At 34.5% G+C, this 15,248-nt stretch overlaps 1 protein-coding gene across 1 annotated transcript in view; it reads right to left on the bottom strand.

The window, feature by feature from the left end:
• The window catches only part of LOC143234180 (acidic mammalian chitinase-like), a 51,731-nt gene extending 40,216 nt beyond the window's left edge, over positions 1-11,515 (bottom strand). The window contains exon 1 of the mRNA XM_076471337.1: positions 11,372-11,515. The gene's annotated coding sequence lies outside the window, so the exon portion shown is untranslated. The remainder of the gene's footprint in view (positions 1-11,371) is intronic.
• Between the last annotated feature and the right edge of the window lie 3,733 nt (positions 11,516-15,248).

Here is a 15,248-nt window from a genome sequence, read left to right as displayed (position 1 = left end):
TGATGTATTTTCCGTGATGAAAGTAATACACATTTTAATTTTATGGAATATACCTTTAATTAAATATAATTTTTAGATTATCTTAAATAACTGTAAAGCACAGAGCAACACAATGTGCTATTTGCGCTCTGTTTATTGCTGGTATTGAAACCACATTTTTAGCGCTATGAGCCCAGAGACATACCACTTCACTCACATGGTTGATACAAAGATAATTTATTTATTTATTTATTTTTGAATTGCGCACAAAGCTACTCGAGGGCTATCTGTGCTAGCCGTCCCTAATTTAGCAGTGTAAGACTAGAGGGAAGGCAGCTAGTTATCACCACCCACCGCCAACTCTTGGGCTACTCTTTTACCAACGAATAGTGGGATTGACCGTAACATTATAACGCCCCCACGGCTGAAAGGGCGAGCATGTTTGGCGCAACTGGTATGCGAACCCGCGACCCTCAGATTATGAATCACACGCCTTAACACGCTTGGCCATGCCGGGCCTACAAAAATAAAAGAGGCCTACAATATAAAAAATATGATTACCAATTATACTGTGAGTGTATTAGTCAAGGTGTTTTTAATTTAAAATAAAGAAAAACAAAATAAAACTATTTTCATGAATAGGAAAATAACTTCCAAATGTAGGGAAGATCGACAGGCGCTAATTGAAATAAAATCAAAACAAAATAGAAATGAAAAATAACAGAAATAGAACAATAATTTGAAAATATCGAATGATTGTTTTTTAATACATATCCTAATACTATTATTGGTTCTTTTTTTTATATCACTGCTTGATGAAATTCGTTCATTAATTGTTTCAGTTTTATTTTGATGTAATTAATCAGCATTTATTTTCGACCGCATTTAATCTATCTTTAGCATTGGTTTGATTGTTTAGAATTAAGCACAAAGCTACACAATGTGCTATCTGTGCTCTGCTCACCACGGGTATCGAAACTCGGTTTCTAGAGGCGTGAATCCACATACATACCGCTGAGCCACCAGGGGGCTTTTAAAAATGGAATTTTATTTGATTTGATTTTTTAGTAAAATTTTAAAACAGTAAATGTTCAATGTTGTACGTTTCTGTTATTTATTTGCCGTTTGTTTGTAGCAAAGCACAAAGCTACACAACGGGCTGTGTTTGCCACGGGTATCAAAACTCCGTTTTTAGCGTTATAATTCCACAGACTTGCCGCTGTGCTATTGAAGAGCCATTTATGTATTACATGTCTTTTAAACCAAATTAATAACTCTGTAACCGCAAAAATGCTTAAACATCGTTGTAGCCTCATCATTGCAATAACAAATTTTTAAAAGCCTTCAGATAAAGTTTAAAAATACATCTCCAGAAGCATTAATACCAGCTTTTATTTTCTTGAGAGTTAATAAATGTTCATTGGTGGTTAGTTTTCTCTGCTTGTCTGTCTATTTATTTATCAACCCATAATTATATTCAAAACATATGTGAAATAATATGGCAGAATTAATTTAGTGGAGTAAACTGGTATCATATATGAAATTTAGTCATTTTTTGTTTTGATTACTTTAGATTAAAAGTAAAACTAAATATATATATATTTGTAGCTAAACAAAGAGAAAAGTAGTTCACATCAAACAAAAATAAAAAAAAATTCGTAATGACTACTTACGCTGTATAATGTTATCAGGCTTACTTTAGATAGTTTAACAAATTAGGGGCAATAGATTAAGTTTTGTTTATTGTGCACAGTTTAACGATCATGGAATGTAGCTTCCTACTTTCTCTTTCTTTCCATGTATCGATGACCTGCGTTAAATATTTTGCCCTTTCAGTCTTATGGTGTTAAAATGTGACTGTCATTTACACTAATCGTTGGCAAAGAGTAGCCATTGATTGAGACGGCGACTTCAATTTTTGATTTGTTTGGTTTGTTTTGAATTTCGCGCAAAGCTACATGAGGGCCAACTGCGCCAGACGTCTCTAATTTAATAGTGTAAGAGTAGAGGGAAGACAGTTAGTCATCACCACCCGCCGCCAACTCTAGGGCTACTCTTTTACCAACAAGTAGTGGGATTGACTGTAACATTATAACGCCCCCACGGCTGAAAGGGCGAGCATGTTTGGTGCGACAGGGATTTGAACCCGTGACCCTCAGATTACGAGTTGAACGCCTTAACCTACCTGCGGTACTGAAAGCATACATTTTAAACGTTACGATTCGCTATTGTTGAAAATTGACAATTTCTTCGTGTTTCAGAAGGCCGGTTGTACAGCTTTGTGTTTAACAACAAACAGAGAAATCTTAAGAATTCACTAAGATCATTATTTAAAATAGCTTCATTTACACTCGGCTTTTAGACACTTCTGATGTCTTCTGGGTCAGGGAATCGTATTTACAAGTCATGTGGCAACCTCAGGGTTTTTTTTTTTTGAGCGGAGAAAAGGAGGTCAACCTGTCACAAAACAGAAAGGTCATGCATTTCTCACAATTCCCAAAATTGCGGGAGAGCCCGAGCCAGAGGTAGACCCTAAGGGCTTGAAACACTTACAGAATTGCCGACAAGGAGATAAACATATATACAATTTAATTTGTTTGAACTATAAAGGTCTGAGGGAGGTTTGTGCTATTTCGCTAAGTTATCATTATTCATCAGCCTGAGTCGTAATTACAATTATAGGATAATAAATGTAGGCAGCGAGGGTGAGTGTCATCTTTTGTAGTTATACTACCGCCCCTTAATCAACTGTCAATGAGTGGCTGTTTTACATTAACGTATACAAACCAGCCGTCTTTAACAGAAGTTTTTTTTTAATTTCGCACGAAGCTACTTGAGGGCTATCTGTACTAGCCGTCCATAATTTAGCAGTGTAAGACTAGAGGGAAGGCAGTTAGTCATCACCACCCACCGCCAACTCTTAGTCTACTTTTGTACCAACGAATAGTGGGATTGATCGTCACTTTATAACGCTCCCACGGCTGAAAGGGCGAGCATGTTTGGTGCGACCGGGATTCGAACCCGCGACCCTCAGATTACGAGTCGAACGCCTTAACCCACCTGGCCATGCCGGGCCCTTTGCCAGAAGACACTTTAAAAAGTACCTGAAATGGAATTTATCTTTTGACAAGAATAGCTAATTAGTACTCCTATACAGATAACTATAGACAGAAAAAATGCAATTCAGAAATGAAAGTACAAAACAATAACTTTACATAAACTTTTCCCTTAGTTTACAATTACTTATCCTCTCAGTGGACTCAACAGATAGCCCAGTGTGGCTTTGCTGTAAGAAAAACACACACACAGTAACTAGGTCTAATCGTAACAGCTAGAAGCAGTGATTGTGTTATTCAGCATGTAGCGCAGAGTCATCTATTGATAACTATATTAAATATGAAAAAAAGATGATCACAATGATGTCCTGAAACAATAGATGGAAATTTATATGTTCTGACAATTTTATAAAATGATTTTCGAAGACAAAAAATTTAAATTGGGAATGAAAAAAACATATACCGTTTAACAATACGTTATATAACTTCTTTCATTTTTAAAGCATTGTTAAGAAATAGTTAATTCTACGTATTACAAATTGTACTCAGTCAATATTGGAAGCAATATTTATGATTTTAAATGTTTGATATAAATGTCTAAATACAGTAAAACCTGTCTAAGGCGGAATCCCATGGGACGACCAAGGAAAATTTCCAGCTTAAGCAGGTTTTCCGGCTTAGAGAGAGAACATGCATTTACTTAATTATGTATAATTTTTGAACGTAACGTTATACTTGATTGACTCAACGGAAGTAAGACGCTTGTGAATAAAGTTATTATACTGTTATTGTTATATTTATTAGAATAAGAACAAAAATAGACATTCAAAACATACATAAGTACACAAAATCTTAATCAAATTTATTTGAAGAAAGTGTCCAATTTCAACTGTTTCGCCTTTTTATTGGGCTTTCTCATGCGGTTAAAAGAGAACGCCAGTTCTACGGCCTTTTCAAGGAGTTCATTTTCCACTTCATCTTTGCATACAATTTGATAGTGTTAATATAACTTAACACTTGCGATGAAATATGAATTTCTATTTCCTCACTATCTTTTCCATTTTGTTCATCTTCTGAATCTCTCACACTGTTACCATCTTACGATTCTATTATAGATTTTAAATCAGTTTCATCAATTTCTGTTAAAACATTCTTTTCAACGTTCACAAGACTTTCCACGTTCACAAACTCATCTGCATCAATCTTTTCAATTAGAGTTTGGATCTCACTAGAATCGTCATAACAAACAACTTCTCCACAATCTCCGCCATTATCAAGAATAAATCCACAGTTTTGAAAGCACTTTATTACACATTCATCCTTTACGTATTTGATTGAATGATTTAAAAATGCAATTGCATCTAACACATTAGTTTTCATGGTCATTTCAGATGCTCTCTTACTGTCGTCCATGTTTGCAATAATATGCTGAAGCATCAATTTTCTGTATTTCAATTTTATACACTGTATAATTCCATTATCTAGTAGATGTAGAACTGATGTTGTACATGGAGGTAGAAAGACTAAAGGAACATTTGAAAGTTGAACTTTTGCATGACAAGTTGTATTATCTAGAAAAAGTAGAATATTCCTATTTTCGTGTTCCATTCTTTTGTTTAATTTAACCGCAAAAATAATGACTGCAGAAAAAAGAACAGAATATATTTAACCAATACTTACTGTAACAAAATGTCCGATAATTTTTTAATATTTAAACAAATTATTAATGAAACAAGAATTTTTTAATATTTAAACAAATTATTAATTAAACAAGAATTTTTTAAAATATTTAAACAAATTATTAATTAAACAAGAATTTTTTAAAATATTTAAACAAATTATTAATTAAACAAGAATTTTTAAAATATTTAAACAAATTATTAATTACATAAGAAATTAATACTTGACCAAAACATTTTTTTCCGCCGTACTCAGGTTCTAATCCTACTTGTTGATAGATGAGGTAGGTGAAAGATAGTTGCGCAGTTCCACCATATAAAGGGCTTTTTATAAGAGAAATCTTAAGATAATGCTGCAAAATTTTGATATTTCCGGCCTGTACAGGTTTCCGCTTTATGCAGTTTCCGGTTTAGACAGGTTTTACTGTATGCAAAATTCTAAGTTGTATTGCATCTTCAAATTCGTAAAAATCAATAAATTTATGCGATCCTGTATACAACACAAATAACGTTGTCATTCTGATATCATAGTATATTCACCCGTTCAGTTAGGTTTTTGAGGTTATATAAAATGCATCCATTAATCTTATTCGGATTAGGATTATTATCATAATTCCAGTTTATGAACGCTATTCTATCTGGAAGCGAAAATATTACGAACATAGTTCTATATACGACCTCTTAATGGCACGGTAAATACGTCATGGCTCTATTTTCATTCTCGTAAAGCCTCATTTTAAATTATTTGACAATGCAGTTTCATAAGGTAATCAACTTTATCAAACTATTGAAAAATAACCGTACTTCGTTTAATGTGAATTTTAAAGCAGTTATTTCTGCAATTGCGTCTATTGTTTTGTTTGGGCTATCTGTACTGTGCCGACCACGAGAGTCGAAGCCCCATTTTTAAAGATGTGATCCCGCAGACCTACCACTGATCCACTGTGGGGAGAGGCACGGTTTTGTGTTTTCCCCCATTTCTTGTCTTAGTAACTTCATTCACGTTCTATAATGTAATGGTCAGTCCCACTCTACGTTGGTAAAAGAGTAGCTCAAGAAGTGGCGGTGAGTTGTGTTCAATAACTGTCTTTCCTCTAGACTCTCGTTTCTAAATTAGAAACGGGTAGCATAGATAACCTTCGAGTAGTTTTGCAAGAAATTCAATAAATGAACAACATGTTTTGTTGCTTATTCAAACTAACTGGTATCGCAATAATCAAGAACAAAAGCAGATGAACTCACAGTGAATATAAAAACCATGTAATGGGTTGTTTTTTACATACTTGTCTTCAAAGACTAAAACCTCTTCATTCCTGAAAAACACAACTGAAAGTGAAAAATGTGTTGCTTTGTTAACAAAGATTATTGTATTAATTTTCTGGTTAAGGTATTAAGATGATTGTTTGTTTGTTTTTTGAATTTCGCACAAGGCTACTCGAGGGCTATCTGTGCCAGCCGTCCCTAATTACTAGACGGAAGGCAGCTAGTCATCACCACCCACCGCCAACTCTTGGGCTACTCTTTTATCAACAAATAGTGGGATTGACCTTAACACGCTGGCCATGCCGGGCCGTCTATTAAGAAGAGTATACTAAACTAAATACTATATGTTTCTATCTTTTCTGGAGAATTAATGATAAAATAACAATAAAACAAATTTTCTTTCAAACTTATACACCATTGGTTCCGGCTGTAAGAATACAGACTAAAATTCGAAATTCGATTTCTCGCGGTGGACAGAATGCACCTAGCGCGCCCTCTAGTAGTACAGCGGCATTTTAGCGGACTTATGCCGCTATAAATTGGGTTTCGATACCCGTGATGGGCCATTGTGTAGCTTTTCATTAAGACAAAAAAAAGTCGCTGAAACTATCAGTAATTAGTGGACAGCAGAAATATTGAAATTAGCATAATATATCAATGTTTTTATAATATAAATATGTTAAAACCTACTTAAGTCATGTAATCCCTCAATTTAGAAAGTTATGTTTATACTGTGCACAACTGGTATAGTCCACATAATGCGTGCTACGTATTACAATTTTAAATAGCCTAAAATTGAGTTAAATTGTAATTTAGATTTTGAAGTTAAATAAATGTCGATATGTATCCAATTTGTGATACGTGCTAACAAGATTGATTCACACAGTTTTCGTTTTTAATAGCAATATGTTTTAATATATAAACAATTATACAATTGTCAATAACGATTACTACAAATAATGATCTATATACAAAAGTTATACAAACATACAAGCTATATTTAGTCGAATTTCTAGTCTGGAACTTCCCTGATTTCTTATCGAGGGTTCACGATGAACGAATTTATTTTGAGTTGATGTAGATACAATTTACTGAACAAGGACCTAGCTTGATCTATGTTCTTCGCTGTTCACAAGTCGATTATTCACTGTTGAAGTCATATAATATCTTCGTAAAAATACTTATGTTCGATGTGAAATCGCTAAAGATAAATGGTTTGGAATGCTCGAAATCTACAAACGTTCCTGGTCAAATATCTGAAGTTTCCGATTAGTGAGCGTAAATTACAATTATAGCTTCCGATGTTTATAATATATCTCCGGTAGCAAACTAATAATATATAGTCTCTTGGCGTGTCTCTTTAGTTACATTTTACAGGCATGAGGAGAATTTTTAGAAGCTTCAGTTTGTGCAACAATATAAAAATACACCATTGTTTACTTAAACACATTTGTGACTAAACCGAACACTCCCACTTGCATAGATTTTACTAGTTGTCACGATTTAAACATGCATATTTCATGGGGAAATGTAAGTTCTAAACACATGCAAGTATCTTGTTTAGATTTTCACGAAATAATTATACCCTAGACTGTAGTTTACTCACTCCCAAACGAATATTTATGCACAGTTCGATAAACTGAAAATTATTTGAATAGTCAAGTTTTATAGGTTATATGAGCAAGATGTCAGTTTATGATACATTCAAATGATGAGTATCGAACCACAATAACATGAAAACTTCACAAGTTCAAAATCATAATTTTTCTACTACATTACCAATTTTGAATGATCGTGAAATGTTTTCGCAGACACATCATTGATTCTTTGGTTTAATCTAACAAAAATTTGATAAAATAGATATATGTTTGAACTGCTTCTTTACAATATAAAATATATTACTATTCTCATCGTTCCTTTTCAAAGAATAGTGTATTTGTATGTAGTGCTTCTCAGACTGATCTGGACAAAAATCTTCACGTTTTGATACTTTAGAAACGCATGCTGTTGAAAACATTAAAGTTTACAGTTAGTTGAATTGCTTCATTTGAATTGAAATACTGACAGTTAATCATGTGTTAAGTATTCACAGGTACAGCTTAAATAATTCTTTGATTTCATGTATTTTAAACGTACAATCGCTTAAATTTCTAAAATTGTTTTATCAAAGAATACAGAATGGGGCCTGTGTGCCTGACTGACTGTCACATAAACTTTACAAAATACAGAATTAGAATATTATTTCATACAAAGATGTTTCATACAAAGATTTCATTCATATCAATGAATTTCTTTATAATCAAAAAAGGAGCTGAGAAACCATCATTCTCATACACCAGATGAATGACGGAAATCAACAGGTAAGGGTAGCACACTTTGGACATGACAAGTATTACGGTGTAGCTTTTAAAATGCAAACTAACCTGCAAGATTATTGTAAAGACGTAACGACATGGACTGTAACTACAAGTTAAAGGCTTTAAATGCGTTCAGTATACTCTACTAACCCCTAATATAATTTACTTTCCAGTCTGATAAATGCAACAACAAACAAACATAAACAAGATACTGTGGTATTCGGTTTCACTGGTATCCAATATATGAAGTTTAAAAAAATAATGATAATTTTGGTGCTGTCACTAGGATATAAAAGGGCAATGCATCTGTTGTAAACAAGACCTATTCTGTGTCTACTTTTATGCTCAAGAGACGGCCCCACTTTAGGCGCGAATTTCTCTTCGTAAGTTATTTTCCATGATATATTTCCTCGTTTAAATTTTAACCTGAAGCCTGTCACACGTCAAACGAGTCTTCTATTGACTGATATAAAGAGTTAATTCACTAGAACTTGTTAGTTAGGTATTTTTAACAATTCAAACTACTAACAGTGGCGGCGCCCCCCAAAATGAGCCAAGCTCCCCTCAGCCCCAGTATTGTTACATACGAGGGCTGTTCAAAAAATATGCGGACTGTTTGAATTGCGCGGCTCCAGTTGGTTCCAGGGGAATCCGCTTGGTGTTGCTAGGTTCGCACAGATCAGCTGATTACGACGTCATTTTCCGATTGCAGATATCTTCATTTGTGTATCAGCTACGCGGTTTTAAGTGAAGTGCGATGTTTTCGTTTGGCGGATTTCAGAATGAATGACCTGAAGGAGCAACGACTTGCTGTGAAATTTTGTGTTAAACTTGGAAAATCTGCGAGTGAAACTTTTGCTATGCTTAACACGGCTTACGGCGATGTTGCTATAAATCGTACGGCATGTTTCAAGTGGCATGAACGTTTTAAGGATGGTCGACAGTCCATTGAAGATGATGAGCGTCCTGGACGTCCTTCCACGTCAAATGACGACCCCCACGTCGACAAAATCAACACCCTGGTGCAGACAAATCTACGTCTGACTGTCAGGGAGCTTGCTGAAGAGTGTGGGATATCAGTTGAATCTTGTTACAAGATTTTGACCGAAAAATTGAAGATGCATCGCGTTGCTGCGAAATTCAGCCCTCAGAACTCGTGAGTTTTTGGCCAAACACTCGATCACTGTTCTTCCCCACCCCCTACTCACCTGACCTTGCTCCTTACGATTTTTTCTTGTTCCCCAAACTCAAAAGACCCTTGAAAGGAAGAAGATTTGAGACGATTCCCGAGATTAAGGCAAATGCGACGAGGGAGCTGGAGGACATTACAAAAGAAGCGTACCAGGACTGTTTCAACAAGTGGAAACACCGTTGGGATAAGTGTGTGCGTTGGGGAGGAGTGTACTTTGAAGGAGTCCCAGACCTGTAACTTCTAAATAAAGTACATTTTGTTTTATGACGTCAGTCCGCGTATTTTTTTAACAGCCCTCGTACATATATTCATAAAATATTGAAAACACAATCGTCATCGTTGCTTAACAATTAACATCAAAGACACATAGATTTGTAGAACTAAACGTCTTCATTAAGACGGAAGTATGTGTCATGCGTCCCATAGCAACGCACTGAATGAACTGAAACTCATGTGCTGTATTGCCATTCTATCTTGAGCTTTGACGAATATTAGACAACCACGTTGATTTCAAATTACAACAGGTCATTGAGGATTTTACTTGATAAACCAAAGGTTTCATTGGTATTTACCCATTAATTTCATTTATCTTTTATTGAAAAGTAAAACATAGCATGCATGTATAAGTGTATTGTGTATTTTGAAGTAATATTGACTATAAACACAACGTGATGAAAGATAGTCAGCCTGATAGTGACCTCACTTTTCCTCAGAGTGTATTAACTTCACATGGGATAATTCATTTCTGCTATGTAAACTATGTCTTTATGTTATATTTCTTTTTATTTGTAGCTTTACTCTTAATGGTATATTAAATGTTCAATCTGAGCTAATCTTGATTTTCTTTATTATTATGTATTACCTTGGGTGGAATTTAGGTGAGCTTCCTCTTTTACATATATGCATATTTTCATAAACAGATTATTTCTAATTTGTAATAATGAATTATTAACCAGAGTATGAGTTTCCAATGAAAACTGTATTGAAAACGCAGTTCAAAATAGCACACCTTTCTGAAATGTGCCTTGAAATTTACATTATTATAATTTACCATCTATACTTCATATTGATGGCATTTTGGGAAGCCCCTCCACAGTTTACCTCAGCTCCCCCCCCAAACGAAAATATCCTGGCGCCGCCACTGACTACTAAATATTCTTAACCTACATTTGTAAGCCTTATTTTACTTTTTAGATGTATTTTACATCATTAAATTATTTAATGATCAATATAAACTTAAAGGTACTTTAATCTCTAAAAATTTGGAGATTCACAGAATCATGAACGTAAACAATTCGCAGATCCCTGTATGTACGATGGAGGGGAATGGTATTTCCTTTTCCCTTCGGGATTTATGCACTGCCCCCATTTTTAACCAATGCTTACGGTCGGTAAATCTTAAAATAATTTTAATTGGTGGACACGATAGACAATTTTCAATTGTGTATAATAATACCTAGTTTGGAGATTGTAAAGCACAGCGTGGATAAACTTTGTTATACATAACAGATTACATTATTTCACTTTGTTTGACAGACACTATATAAATAGTCAAATATAGGACAGGTTACTGCAGACGAAAGTTTGGTTTTTTTGAGCAGTGTGAAAACGAACATAAGTATGCTTACAGAAAGATTCATGAATGAAACATTAAGTTATTATTAGTAACTTTATTCAAAATAGTCTTTATGACAATTTGAGCAGTTTCAATTTGCAACAGACATGCCAGAAGCCTAAATTTAGCTTCATATTATATTCAACTTCGAATTGCTGATCCGAAAGAAGGCAACCAATCAGTAGCATCTACAGACAACGTGGTTATTCGTAACCGACTAATGGGTTTACCTGTTACTTTCATACAGTTGCTGTTACAGTCTAGAGGAGATTTCAGCATCTAACAAAGCGTATCTCCTTCCACTTATAGAGGCCCAGTTTTCAGTACTTGTCAGTGCACAGTCTAGGTGCGTTAGGCCGTGCCTAATTTCGAACTATTGGCTTTAGAAACAATGTACTGCTAAAAACACTAACACACACGTATATATACATCACGTACTCAAACCTTGGAACTTTTGATTCGGAGTTTGACACACTAACCACTAGGGAACGCCCATTTTAACAAAAACTTACAAAATAAAGATTGTTTTGACCAAGTTACCTATAAATCTGTTAGCTACGATCTGCACCTGTTACAGCAAACTAAAGTTCATCAGTCTGGATAAAAATCAAAATAAAATAAAGCCAGTATGATCACTATTTTTATTTCTAAATTATTATAACAGTCCATGAATACAATTGTGTTAATATGTATACAATAATAGAAATGTGTTACAAATTAAAGTAATAAAATATATTCTGTGTACATTTGGATTTGCTGTCTTATGCACAAAACTATACAATAGATTATTTGCGCTCTTTCCACCATAGTAAATCTTACACGGGATTTTACAATTGAAAGTTACAGAAAAAAATGTAATATGTTAAAAAAAAAAACACTTCAAATTAAGAAAGATAATAAATATGCGGTACAAAACTCTCAAAATGCTGAAAAACGTAGCTTTGTCACAATAATATATTTATGTACCACGTAGCTGACCTAAATCCTGTTTTATTATTGCATAATATAAGTTATAAGTTACAAACAAACACATGGGTGCTCTAATTAAAAATAAATAACAGATTTAGGAACGTGAGAATGGTTCCAGATTACATGGCTTTAGTTTCGTTGGAATGTTTGCCGACTTTCGCTTCTCCTCAGATATGTATTATATTGGATTCTACATAATTTTTATTTTTATTACTACGCTCACCCTATTATTATATGTAGGATCGGAGAAAGGAAGGAGAGGGGAAATAGGAAGCAATTGTCTGGGTCCCCCAAAGCGAAGTTACCCCTTCCATCAAATAATGGCTCGGTTTGCCCAAGTGGTTAGGGCGCTCGACTCGTAACATGAGGGTCGTGGGTTTGAATCCCCGTCACAACAAACATGCTCGCCCTTTCAGTCGTAGGGGCGTTATATGTGTCGCTCAATCCTACTCTTCGTTGTTAAAAGAATGGCCCAATAGTTAGTGGTGATTGGTGATGACTAGTTGTTTTCTCTCTAGTCTTACACTATTAAATTAGTGATAGCTAACGCAAATAACTATCCTGCAGCTTTGCGCCAAATTCAAAACAAACAAACCCACCTAAAAAGATAATAAAAATACAATAATATTAATTAAAAAACTGAATGTTTAATTGAAAAACATATTTGCAACTATTCCATTATGACTGTTTGTTTGTTGTATAACAGTAATAATAACACAAAGCTACATAAACAAGCTACCTGTGTCCTACCCACCTCAGATATCGAAATCCAATTTGTAGAGTTATAAGCCCCGAAACTTCATGCTGAGCTACTTGGAGCGTCAATGCGACAACAGCAGCTTTATACATTTGATTTAAATCAGTTGTTTTATAAATTTTCTTCACATGTTCTTGCAGTTTGCTCTTTCGTAAATACTTCTTCGGCTATTAAAGGACCGGCATGATCACGTGGTTAAGGTACTCGACTCGCAACACGAGGGTCGGGGATTCGAATCCTAATCACACCAAACATGCTCGCCCTTTCAGCCATAGGGGCGTCATAAAGTGACGGTGGAGGTGATGACCAATTGCCTTCCCTCTAGTCTTACACTGCTAAATTAGGGACGGCTAGCGCAGATAACCCTGTTGTAGCTTTGCGCGAAATTCAAAAAATGAACAAACAAACCTCGGCTATTTAACGAAAACAAACAAAAAATTATTTATTATAGAAATTCGATGTAATTATATTTATAATTAGTATTTTGTTTGTTATATGCCTGTAAGTTGTGTTTGTGTATAATTTTAACTGTAGTTAATGAATAGCACTGAATTGTATTTGTGAAGTACGGAAGGTCCCTATACAAAATTTGACCCTGAGGTCTCGGTCCTGGTTACTTGTCAATATTAGATAATGTAAGACTATTTGCATCACATACATCTCACACTGTAAGACCCACCAGTAATAGTAAAGTTATTAAAGGTTATAAAAACCTTTGAGGCTTAAAAAGTTGAGTAATTTTCTTTGTTACAAAGAAAATACTCTAAATACATAATAGAGTATTACTCAGTGTAAAAATTTAGGGTATAAACTCTGTAATATAGGTTATAATACCAACACTAATTACTAAGTGGCATACCGGTATGTATGCAGATTCCTAACACTAAAAATCGGGTTTCAATAGTTGTGTGGGCATTGAACAGATAGCCCACTGCATACCTTTGTACTTAACTACAAATAAACAAACCTTTTGCGATTCTAATACGTAGCAAAAGTTACTTTGTCTAAACAGGAAATTTAAGATTTAGATGAGTCACCACAAATTTCATATTAAAAACTGTATACTCTCGTAAGCTGTATTTGTAATTTTGTCATCGTGAACCTGACGATGACCAAAGAAGGTCGAAACGTTTTTCGCTCCTCTACATAAAATTTTCTCAACCCAAACCAGCTGTTTTTTCATGTATAAAAAGTTAAATAATCTAGGCCAAGAACATCTAAATAGTTTAAAAAAGATTTGACGTAATAGCTTCTAATACATTCAAGGATAAATTATAAATGTTAGGTTCAGTGAAGTGTTGGAAAAGGATATAGCTAGTGGAATGAATCAGTATTTTGCATTTTTGTTTTTAATTTAGCTTTTTTATCTGTGTTAGCTATGGTACATATCGAATTACTTTGTAGAAATAGGATTATTTTTGTGTTAGTGTGGTACAGTTACAGAGATGGAGTTTCTGCAGAGCATGCTAAGATAGCAGCTATGAAAGTCTGTCTGTAGTATTCTTATTTTCACGTTATAATACCGATGGTGTTTGGTAAACTTCCCCAAAATAGCAGTACCATTACCTGATTTTACCAAAATTGAAACACACTTTGGATGGAGAGAGGAATGTGATCAAGCATTCCAATATCTAATATTCCTTTAGTGGATACTCCAGTACTAGAATAGCTATGCAAAGACAGCAAATTGCTATTGGCACTAGAAATAACGAAATTATAGTCTTATCTAAGTCGCCATGTTTCATTGTAAACTTCCACTTTTAAAATAAAGTTCTTAACCATTCTCACTTTTTTCTTCAACTAGCCAGTGGTTTTCTTGTACATTGCTCCAATATACTGCCCCTCCGCTAATACAGCGGTAAGTTTACGGATTTACAAAGTTAAAATCAGGGGTTCAATTTCCCTCGGTGGACTCAGCAGTTTTAACCCGATGTGCCTTTGCTGTAAGAAAACCTCACACACACACACACATACGCCTTAATATAATTATTTTTCTACCCGTTTCAAGGTTTACATTTAATTAGTCCCTGACATCTTTTATAAAGAAACTATCGACGTCTTTGCTACTCACGTGACTTTCCTTTCAATTACTATTTCAGAAACCATATGTTAAGAGGCTTTTATGATGTCACAGCAAATGGTGTGAGTAGTAAGAAATGCACTTTCACCTCGAAACAAGATATGTCCAATACCTTAAACAGATTAACTTGAAAAAAAACTAAAAACACTGTTGTCTGAAATTAGGCACAAAGCCATACACTGCGTTATCTGTGCTCAGCCCACTCCAAGTTTCGAAACCCAGTTTTTAGCGTTGTAGGTCTGCAACAATACCACTGTACCGCTGGGAGAAAAAGGTGTTGCCTATCTATTCAGGCTCGGCA

This window comes from Tachypleus tridentatus, chromosome 12 (assembly GCF_004210375.1).
Source record: "Tachypleus tridentatus isolate NWPU-2018 chromosome 12, ASM421037v1, whole genome shotgun sequence".
Lineage (NCBI taxonomy): Eukaryota > Metazoa > Arthropoda > Merostomata > Xiphosura > Limulidae > Tachypleus > Tachypleus tridentatus.
This window is presented reverse-complemented; position numbering and strand designations above follow the sequence as displayed.